General features: G+C 45.5%; 1 protein-coding gene across 1 annotated transcript in view; it reads right to left on the minus strand.

Moving 5' to 3' along the window:
• INSC (INSC spindle orientation adaptor protein) overlaps positions 1 to 10280 on the minus strand; it is a 136528-nt gene extending 126248 nt beyond the window's left edge. The window contains exon 1 of the mRNA XM_032168017.1: positions 10200 to 10280. The gene's annotated coding sequence lies outside the window, so the exon portion shown is untranslated. The remainder of the gene's footprint in view (positions 1 to 10199) is intronic.
• Positions 10281 to 11557: the final 1277 nt, after the last annotated feature.

Genomic DNA, 11557 nt, shown 5'->3' on the forward strand with positions numbered 1-11557 from the left:
CAGGAAGAACGAGCATTCTAAGCAGAGGGACAGCAAATACAAAGACTTATGGTGGGAGGGAGCCTAACAAGCCCTAGGGACTAAGACTCAGCTGAGGCCAGTGTGGCAGGGAGAGCCAGGGAGGGAGTGCTGGGTAGGGAGATGTAGGAGAGGGCAGCAGGGCCAGGCAAGCAAGACTTCATAGGACTTATTAAGGAGTGTGGTCTTTATCTTAAGATCAATAGGAAGCAACTAACATACTTTTAAGGAAGAAAATGATATGAACAGAGTTGTGTTTTGAAATGCGCTCTGGCTGCTGTGTGGAGAACAAATCGGAGGGGAGCCAGTGTGGATATAGGGGGACCAGGGGGCTCTTGTGGTACCCCAGAAACATAAAGATGGTACCATGAACTAGGGCGATGCTGGTGGAGATGGAGAGAAGTGAAAGATTTGAGAGATATTTACAAGCTAATATCAACAAGATATGGGGATGGATTGGATATGGGTTTTGAGGGAGAGAGGTGTTGAGGATGACTGCCAGGTCTGTCTGACTTGTGCAGCTTCCCAGACGAAGGAGTCATTCAATGAAATCTAAAATACCTGAAGAGGACCAGGTTTCAGTAGGATAAAGAACTACCAGCATTGTCCTGATACCAAAGCCTGGCAGAGACATAACCAAAAAAGAGAATTTCAGACCAATATCCTTGATGAACATTGATGCAAAAATCCTCAATAAAATACTGGCAAACCAAATCCAGCAGCACATCAAAAAGCTTATACACCATGATCAAGTGGGCTTCATCCCTGGGATGCAAGGCTGGTTCAACATACGCAAATCAATAAATGTAATCCAGCATATAAACAGAACCAAAGACAAAAATCACGTGATTATCTCAATAGATGCAGAAAAGGCCTTTGACAAAATTCAACAACACTTCATGCTAAAAACTCTCAATAAATTAGGTATTGATGGGACATATCTCAAAATAATAAGACCTATCTATGACAAGCCCACAGCCAATATCATACTGAATGGGCAAACACTGGAAGCATTCCCTTTGAAAACTGGCACAAGACAGGGATGCCCTCTCTCACCACTCCTATTCAACATAGTGCTGGAAGTTGTGGCCAGGGCAATCAGGAAAGAGAAAGAAATAAAGGGTATTCAATTAGGAAAAGAGGAAGTCAAATTGTCCCTGTTTGCAGATGACATGATTGTATATCTAGAAAACCCCATTGTCTCAGCCCAAAATCTCCTTAAGCTGATTAGCAACTTCAGCAAAGTCTCAGGATACAAAATCAATGTACAAAAATCACAAGCATTCTTGTACACCAATCACAGACAAACAGAGAGCCAAATCATGAGTGAACTCCCATTCACAATTGCTTCAAAGAGAATAAAATACCTAGGAATCCAACTTACAAGGGATGTGAAGGACCTCTTCAAGGAGAACTACAAACTGCTGCTCAATGAAATCAAAGAGGATACAAACAAATGGAAGAACATTCCATGCTCATGGGTTGGAAGAATCAATATCGTGAAAATGGCCATACTGCCCAAGGCAATTTATAGATTCGATGCCATCCCCATCAAGCTACCAATGACTTTCTTCACAGAATTGGAAAAAACTACTTTAAAGTTCATATGGAACCAAAAAAGAGCCCGCATCGCCAAGTCAATCCTAAGCCAAAAGAACAAAGCTGGAGGCATCACGCTACCTGACTTCAAACTATACTACAAGGCTACAGTAACCAAAACAGCATGGTACTGATACCACAACAGAGACATAGATCAATGGAACAGAACAGAGCCCTCAGAAATAATGCCACATATCTACAACTATCTGATCTTTGACAAACCTGACAAAAACAAGAAATGGGGAAAGGATTCCCTATTTAATAAATGGTGCTGGGAAAACTGGCTAGCCATATGTAGAAAGCTGAAACTGGATCCCTTCCTTACACCTTATACAAAAATTAATTCAAGATGGATTAAAGACTTAAATGTTAGACCTAAAACCATTAAAATCCTACAAGAAAACCTAGGCAATACCATTCAGGACATAGGCGTGGGCAAGGACTTCATGTCTAAAACACCAAAAGCAATGGCAATGAAAGCCAAAATTGACAAATGGGATCTAATTAAACTAAAGAGCTTCTGCACAGCAAAAGAAACTACCATCAGGGTGAACAGGCAACCTACAGAATGGGAGAAAATTTTTGCAACCTACTCATCTGACAAAGGGCTAATATCCAGAATCTACAATGAACTCAAACAAATTTACCAGAAAAAAACAAACAACCCCATCAAAAAGTGGGCAAAGGACATGAACAGACACTTCTCAAAAGAAGACATTTATGCAGCCAAAAAACACATGAAAAAATGCTCATCATCACTGGCCATCAGAGAAATGCAAGTCAAAACCACAGTGAGATACCATCTCACACCAGTTAGAATGGCCATCATTAAAAAGTCAGGAAACAACAGGTGCTGGAGAGGATGTGGAGAAATAGGAACACTTTTACACTGTTGGTGGGACTGTAAACTAGTTCAACCATTGTGGAAGTCAGTGTGGCGATTCCTCAGGGATCTAGAACTAGAAATACCATTTGACCCAGCCATCCCATTACTGGGTATATACCCAAAGGACTATAAATCATGCTGCTATAAAGACACATGCACACATATGTTTATTGAGGCACTATTCACAATAGCAAAGAGTTGGAACCAACCCAAATGTCCAACAACGATAGACTGGATTAAGAAAATGTGGCACATATACACCGTGGAATACTATGCAGCCATAAAAAATGATGAGTTCATGTCCTTTGTAGGGACATGGATGAAACTGGAAAACATCATTCTCAGTAAACTATCGCAAGGACAAAAAGCAAAACACCGCACGTTCTCACTCATAGGTGGGAATTGAACAATGAGAACTCATGGACACAGGAAGGGGAACATCACACTCCGGGGACTGTTGTGGAGTGGGGGGAGGGGGGAGGGACAGCATTAGGAGATATATCTAATGCTAAATGACGAGTTAATGGGTGCAGCAAAACAACATGGCACATGGATACATATGTAACAAGCCTGCGCATTGTGCACATGTACCCTAAAACCTAAAGTATAACAATAAAAATATATATATATATATTTAAAAAAAAGAACTACAGAAATTCTGTTTTGGACACGTTGAGTTTGAGAGGCCTTTGAGGCATCAAACTGGGAGTCCCTTAGACTCCTTCATCTCCCTCACTTTCTGCATTCACAAGTCACTGTGTCCTATTGATTCTACCACCTCTTCATTCGAACTTAGTTCAGGCCCTGGTAATTACTGTATGAATAATTAAAACAATCTCCAGGCTCTTTCTTCTTCCAATCCATCCACCCACCTCATGCTGTCTTTCTAAATATTGCCTCCTGAAAGAGGCCATTTCTAACCACCCAATCTAAAGTATTCCTACCCCATTACTCTCTATCATAGTCTTTGGGGTTTTTTCTTCTAAAAACATGTAACAATGTATTGTATTGGTTGATTGGAGAAATAAATATACATATATGTCCTAACTTTGTTTGCTAAGAAAGCATATAAATGATGACACACCACCAATCACAAAAAGCACAGGTAGCCTTTAAATCTTGGTTTCTAAATACCATTTTCGACTAAAAGGATCCAGGGCTCTTCAGACAAATGGCTAATTCCAGGGCTGTAGCAAAGTAAGGAAATTGAGCCTGTAACTTCTTGCTATAGTAAATAGTAAGGAAGAGCACAGAGAATCATGGGGATGCATCAAAAACAAAGAAAGCCAGCTTGCAGAGCCTCCCACTAATCAAGTTTGGGACAATGTGAACATCGAAATAAAATAAAGATAATAATTGATTATAACCCATTGAATAAATGAAGAATTCATGAGACCCTAGTGATAGGAAGGGAGGGAGTGGGGAAAAGATTTTTTTAAAGTAGAATGCCAACTACTAAATATGGAAGAAATAATTGACTCAAAATGATCAATGATGATAAAATCAGTGGGTATAAGTTTGATAAGGAACAGGTTATACATAGTCTCAAAGTATCTCTCCACAAATTACTTATTAATTCTAGAGAGAAAAAATAGTAATTTCGCAGTGGAGAAACTGGCAGACATTATTCTTAAGCAAGTGATAAAAGCTCCCATCACCGGCACTGGGACAATCCCCACATCATGTGCTTGCTGATATGAAAACTGGAGAGGACATAACCTCACGGCAGTTGTATTCCTGCCCATAATGCATTGCTTGAATCTAATCATGCAGAACCATCAACAATAACCAAATTGAGAGATATTCCACATAATAACTGACCTGTGCTATTCAAAAAAATAAAGTTCAAAAAATAAATAAATAAAGCAGAAGAACTGCTCTGGATTTGAGGAGACTAAAGAGAGATAGCAATTAAATGCAATCTATGGATTGGATCCTGACTGAGGCAAGGGAGATTGGGGAGCCATAAAGACATTATTAGGACAGAATTGCACTGTGGTAAGAGAATATCCTTTTTAAGGAAATGTATACTTAACTATATAGGGGCTAAAGAGGCATCATGTCTCCAATTTCTCCTCAATGGATCAGAAATATAAACATTTTCATAAGTATTCATATATAATAAAACAATAAATATATTATAAAAATTTACAGTGAAATATAAGTTATATAAACAATAAAAATATACACAAATAATAAAAATAATATTTATGTATGATTGGAGAGAATGAAAGTAATAAAGTAAATGGAAGATCATGTAAACAATTGAGACATGAATAAAGAGAGATTTCTTATATAAGTCTTATACATAGTTATTATATTTGATATGTCAAAATTTAGAGTGACATAAAAATAGGAAGCACTCAATAAATGTTGAATGAATAAGTGAGCCCATATCCACCATGTCCTTCCCTTCTTAAAATACCTCAGTGCTTGCCCATAAATATGACAAAAAGTCTAAATATCTCAGGACAGCATCCAGACCGGACTCCATACAAAGCTCTTTGTAACATCTTCCATTTCATCCCCAACACTACTGACCACCCACACCATAGGCTCCAGTTATGCTAACTGCTTAAAGTTCCCCAAACTTACCACATTAGGCAACACTTGTGTGCCCTCACACGTGCTGGTCTCTCTACCTACAATGTCCTCCTCTTCCTGGCAACTTCCTGTTATCTTTCAAGATCCACACCAAGTACTTACACTTTCGGAAAGGCCTCTCTGTCTGCCCCAGTTGGAGACAACACTTCCTTGCTGCTACATTAGTGCTCCAGTACCTGCTTTGATCATGCCCTAGAGACAGGCCTTTGTTTACAAGTCTGCCTTGCCATATGGTCTGATTGCTACTTGAAGCCCGGGATATTCCTAGTTGCCTCTACCCCCAGGGCCTTGCACAGACCCTGGCACAGCAAATGATCTCAATTAATACTGAGGCATGAATAAATGAATCAGTTTGGGTTGCACTTTCTGGATCTTCCAAGAGAACCCTTAACTTTAGTCTCTTTCATTATCTTCAGAAAATGCAGAGAAGTGAGAGAAATGAGTTCTCTCATTTTATGCACCAGGAAAGGGAGGCTCAGAGAGGGTAAGTGACTTAACCCAAGATAACACAGTGTGCCCAAGGCTGAGTCAGAGCTGGAATCCAGTGTTCTTTCACAGAAAGTAGGTGGCATAAGAAAGAAGGATATTGCATTTTACGGTTTGCCTATTCTATGCCAGACACTGAATTTCAAATAAACTTTCCAGTTCTAGCACCACATTGCCTTATGAGGAACCCCATTTTACAGATGAGGAAACTGAGGCTCCAAGTCAGATCTGTCTGGCTGCAAAGCCTGTGCTCTCTTTTCTGCACATTGCCAGTATGTACTGCTCACCTCTGACCCTCCATCAAAAGAAGTGAGATGGCCTGAGCCGATTGTTCTGTCCCTCAACAGTGTCTTTAAATCCAGCACCACACACAGGCCCACAACGTAGCTTACACCCTCCAACCACAGGCCACATTTCACATGGTTTCCAAACCCAGAATATTTGGTTTGTAAGACAAAACCATTTCTCCTGCAGAAAGTGAACACTATACACAACTACCCAGCCAAACTGCTGATGCCTACAGACACTGCATCACACCAAACAGAGTCTGATCTGCCCTGAGACATCCTCAAAGTATCCAAGACTCCCCCAGAGCTTGGCACTGAGGGGACCCTGGAGCTGGGAGAGGGGAGATCAAGCCGGCCAGATCGCAGAGTCTGGGCAGAGGCTTGGTTCCCAGGACGGAGTTTGCCCCAGGGAGAAGTGAAGGCACAGAAGTTCAACACTGCCCACTGCATGTTGGTGGGAGGTTGAAAGGCAGGGGGAGAGATTTCATGAAACAAAAGATGGAAAGAGCCCAAAAAGGAAGGTGGACAGTAGTCGATAATAAATAAAAGTGAGTTACTGTGAGTTACCTTTTCTGTACAGAAGTCCTAACTATCTCACACAATGCTCTTGCTGGCTTTTAAGCCTGTTTTCACTTGGTTGAGCTTAAAGCCCAGGGGACAACCAGAGTCTAAATAGTGTGAAAACTCAGCAGAGATGTGCTCCAGTCTTAGTCTTACCTTTTTAAGATGACACTTATCTGGGAAGGAACAAACACCTCACCCATACCAAGCCACCAGCACATTACTCAGTACCAGGCCACAGGGGATTTCCTCTTTCCTACCTTGTGATCAAATGCTTCTGGGAGGATGCATCTTGAAGGCAGGCAACAGCCACCAGCTTGGGTTGACATAACACATACTGAGAAGCAGGACCTCAATGCAATGCCCGAAAGCCCACCATTCGAGTTATTCTAATCACTCTTTGTTGCTAAGCTTTACCCTCCAGCTTTCTCCTTTCCAAACATGAATGGCCTTGGGCAGCATAAAATAATTTGTCTTGGAGTGAATTAGAAATTTCATCAACTTTGCAATGTGGCTAGAACCCTGCCCTGCATTCAGATGAGGTGCACCTCTGCAGGTAAGAGGTGACAAATGATTCCCTGACCACTTAGCCTCACAGACCCAGGCAAGGAGGCAGTAAAGCCCTTCATGTGCTCCTCCACACTCCTAAGTCCAAGCTCCCCATCCCAAGCTCCAGCTCCACAAGGGCCATCCCTGATCAGAGATGTTGTGTTCCATACTAGAGGAGGGCTCAGATCCAAGAGACACAGACCTCCCGGCAGAGCCCTGAATTGGGCAGGGTCACATGAGGAAGGGGTGGCTGTGGGGCCAGGGCCAGGCTTAGGGCAAGGGTCAAACTCCTTCGGGCACCCAGACACTTGAGCTTTTGAGACAGGGAAGAGTTGGCAGCTGAAACACTCGGAGCAGGCGGTGTTTATCAATGGCCCAATTCATTCTCAACTATCCCCCTTGTCTGAGCCAGCACAGAGATGGGCATTATGTCCCAGAGCTACTAGGAAAAAAAACCTCCAAGACATTGTCACCAATTAGAGTCCAAAGGTACAGAAGCCAAATTGAAACATATGGTTTGAAAACCAGATGACATATTTGAAATTGAGGACGTCCCAAGAAAATCCAGTGTGATTCCCATCCCCAGAGACCAATAGAATGCTTAATTGCTGGTTTTTCATTTATTTGTTCTGATTTCCTTCAACAAAGGATGTGGAAGTTTACAGTTGAAAATATGTATTCTATAAAGTTGATAAAGCAGAAATTAGAAGTCAAAGCAATGGTTCCAACTAACATAGCTATTACAACAGAGCCATATGATGGACTAAGAGCTTCCCAGCAACCAGAGTGACAAGGGAAGCACAATGGGAAAATAATTCCTTCCCCTGCCACCTTTATTCTGCTGGACTGACCACAGCCAGCCCTTTTTTAACCACTCCCAAGGGTCAGGTGTAGGATCAGGCCAAAGAGAAGCTAGATCCCAGCATTCCCCTCAAAAAGTGGTTGAACCCAACTTGCTCTCCTGCATATTAGAGAAGTTGGTGGGTGACAGCTTAGTCACCCCTTAGACCAAACCATAAACACCAAGAAAGAAGAAACTCAGGCCAGGCGTGGTGGCTTACACCTGTTATCCCAGCAGTTCGGGAGGCCTAGGCAGGCAGATCACCTGAGGTCAGGAGTTCTAGACAAGCCTGGCCAACATGGAGAAACCCCATCTCTACTAAAAATACAAAAATTAGCTGGGCATGGTGGTGGGGGCCTCTAATCCCAGCTACTCAGGGGGCTGAGGCAGGAGAATCGCTTGACTCTGGGAGGTGGAGGTTGCAATGAGCCGAGATCATGCCACTGCACTCCAGCCTGGGCGATACAGCGAGACTCTATCAAAGAAAGAAAGAAAGAAAAGGAAAGAAAAGGAAAGAAAAGAAAAGAAAAGAAAAGAAAAGAAAAGAAAAGAAAAGAAAAGAAAGAAGGAAGGAAGGAAGGAAGGAAGGAAGGAAGGAAGGAAGGAAGGAAGGAAGGAAGGAAGGAAGAAGGAAGGAAGGAAGGAAGGAAGGAAGGAAGGAAGGAAGGAAGGAAACTCAATACCATCTTTCTAACTTTCCAACTGAAGGAGCACATTTAGTCTGAGTACCTCACTGAAGTATGCAGAAGAGAATAGCCAGGATGGGACAGGTCTAGAAGCTCTACTAAGAAGAATAACACCACCACTCAGCTGGAATTTTAGGGCACCTACTCTTCCAAGCACTGTATAGCGTGTGCCCAGTGGTCACCAGGGGGAGGAAGTCATGGAGGAGATTCTGTCCAGAAAAAAAGATAACCACTGGAAGAAAGGAGAGGAGCAGAGCAAATGCCATCCCTCCACCAGCCTGCGGGAGGGAGACTCAAAGTAGGGTTGAATGAAAGCAAAGAAGAGAAGGAATCAGCTCAGCTCAATTCACTGTCCTCCCTGCCAAATGGTTGCCCTGGGACCCAGCCCAGAAGGGTCACTGCTTCTCTGCAGCAAGTGTAATCCAGAGTATAAACTACAGCATGGAGCAAATTACATATGCTGAGCTCCATCTCAGATCCCAGCCTGACCTGGCTTGCCTTCCAAAGGCAGCGTTTGGAAGTTTTCACTTCTAAAAGGGCAAACACCGCTTCTAAGTCCCAGAGCTTAAGGGACAAGATGCTCTCTGGCTGAGCTCCATGGACAGCCTCAGTTTCAGATTAAATGGAACCCCTCAAAGGTACCATATCACCATCTGCCCTGACCCCCGCAGCCAAAGTCCCTGACTTAAAATATTCTCCACTGAGGCCAGTTTCTTGGAGCCATTGTCAGAGGTACAATATATAGGTTAAAAGGGGCAAAAGTGGGAGGAGGCTAGCGGCTGAGGGTGGGGCCACACCAGGGATACATTTGTGCATATGCATTGAACAAAATGGGTGCATGTTTCATACATGTCGTTGTCCACAGGTATACATGTTGAAAGTGTGAATGGTTGCATGGCTATCCTGAGAAGAGTGTGTGCAAGACTGGTGCACATGGACAGGAACGTGTGTATGCTGAGCATGTGAGCGTGGGTGCACTGCAAGCGTTTGTGGGTGGCCATGGCCATGTGGTCTACGCATCCCCTGGCCTCCTGTCTCTTCTCCTGGTTTAAGACTGGGGTCCCCCAAGCTGTCTCCCTGACCCTGGTCTAGCCAGATGGGGTCAGTCAGAGCCACATTCACTCCAGTGTTGTGTGAGGGCTCTGAGCTTCTGTCCTTCTCCAAGCCCTGAGAAACCAAAACTGAATGACCCACAGAGAAGACACCCCAGCTGGGACAAGTCAGGTCACCCTAGAAAGCCTGAATTCAGATAACACTCCCTAGCCCCAGCTTCTGCCTTCCTGGGTTCACGCTGGCACATTCACTCATCCACAAGTGGACTGGCTTAGCCCACCTGGAGGCCTTCCTGCCACACACACAGGCATTTCCACAGGTACAGACACAGTCCATCCAGGGCAGCAGGTGCCACACAGGCAAACACCTGTGGCCCACTCCAGGCCACCACACACTCTGACACACTCATTCACCCACACTCACACCCTGGGGCACATGCTAGAAAATTCCACATGTGGACATCCCACCCAGACACACTCCCTCACACTGGTGCAAGCTCCCCTTCAAAGCGCTCCCACTGACACACTTACACCTACTATCCAATTAGTGACAAATCTGCACCGTTCCCAACTAGGCTGGCAGAGGCATCACCAGCCCCCTGAATCCAGCTAGGGGAGCTGTCTACTTACTTAGCGTGCGAGACAGGCGGGTGGTACGAGCGGCCAGTGGTGGCGGGGCGCAGCTGGAGCTCCAGATGCCGCGCACGAAGTGGCCGCTCTGCCGGCCCAGCCCGAGGGGCCGCCTCTGGCCCCCGCCCCCCGCCCCGCTCTCCCCCGCCCTCGCCCGCCCTCCCTCTCCGAGGCGGCCGCAGCCTCCCAAGGACCTTCCACAACAGCGCGCTCCCTGCCAAGCCTTGGTCCCGCGTCAGCCACGGCTGCCTGCTGTCTCCGCGGGACAACGAGGAGGCTATTTCGGTGCCCCTGGCGAGGGAAACATGGCGCTCCCTCCCATCTGCGGGAGCGCTGGAATGGGGACGCGGTCAGGCCTAATTAGAGACCGGGCTCCCCCGGGCCAGGCGGGCAGGCACCAGGGTGATAGCCCGGGAGCCGCGGAGCCGTCCGGGCGGGGTCGCCCGCAAGGTGCCCCGCATGCCAACATCTGGAGAGGGGAAGGGAATGTGCCGCGATCGTTTCCCCTGGAGCTGAAACAAAACAAGGAGGGATTTGGGTGCAGTTCACTTGCTCGGAAGGAGGAAGCCGCCCAGCTTTGATGGGCCCCAAATGCCTAGAATGAGACGGTTTATTCACCGCAGGTGCTTCCCTCTGGAACCTTGCTCACACATACCTAAGTCACCCTCCACATCTTGGACCTGCCAAAAATGACCAGGGGTTGTCGCAGAAACTCCTTCTAACTTCGGCACATAAGATCAGACCCCACCCCCCACCCCCGTCCTGAACTCTGTCAAATAGCTAAATCTAGAGGAACTTGATTCCTACCCAAAAGCTCAGGAATGTGGCATTATTGACCTGGAGGAAAGCTTCCAGGTCATTTCATACAAGCCCCCCTCCCCCGCCTCCGCCTTCTTGCTATGAGGCCCCCAGATCCCAGAGAATCTTGACCTATTCTTGGAGGTCCTCAAGCAAAGGCAGCCCCTGGGCTCCCTTGAGCCCCGTTCCAAAGCTTGGCGGATCTTGATCTCTTATTGGCGGAAAGATCTCCTTGACATCTAACCTAAATCTCTCACATGCAAACTATGTCAATTTGCTCACAATATGTATTCAGGGAGAAGGAGCTCAACTCAGTCCCCATGACAAAACGACCACGCCAAGGTCCCACTGCAGCTTTCTCTTCCTTGATGCTAATAATCTCTATTTCTTTTTTCAGGCTCTGGCTGAAGCTGACTGCTGCTCCCTGGACTCAAACACACAGAAGCTCTCTGACATTAACTCTCCTCCTCAGCTCTCTGGGGGCCCAGGGCTCAGAAGGTGGCCAAATCATTCCTCTCAGACAAGCCAGCTTCGACTCTACCCTCCAGTCATCCAGAACA

This window comes from Hylobates moloch, unplaced genomic scaffold (genome assembly GCF_009828535.3).
Source record: "Hylobates moloch isolate HMO894 unplaced genomic scaffold, HMol_V3 SCAFFOLD_11, whole genome shotgun sequence".
NCBI classification, from domain to species: Eukaryota; Metazoa; Chordata; class Mammalia; order Primates; family Hylobatidae; genus Hylobates; species Hylobates moloch.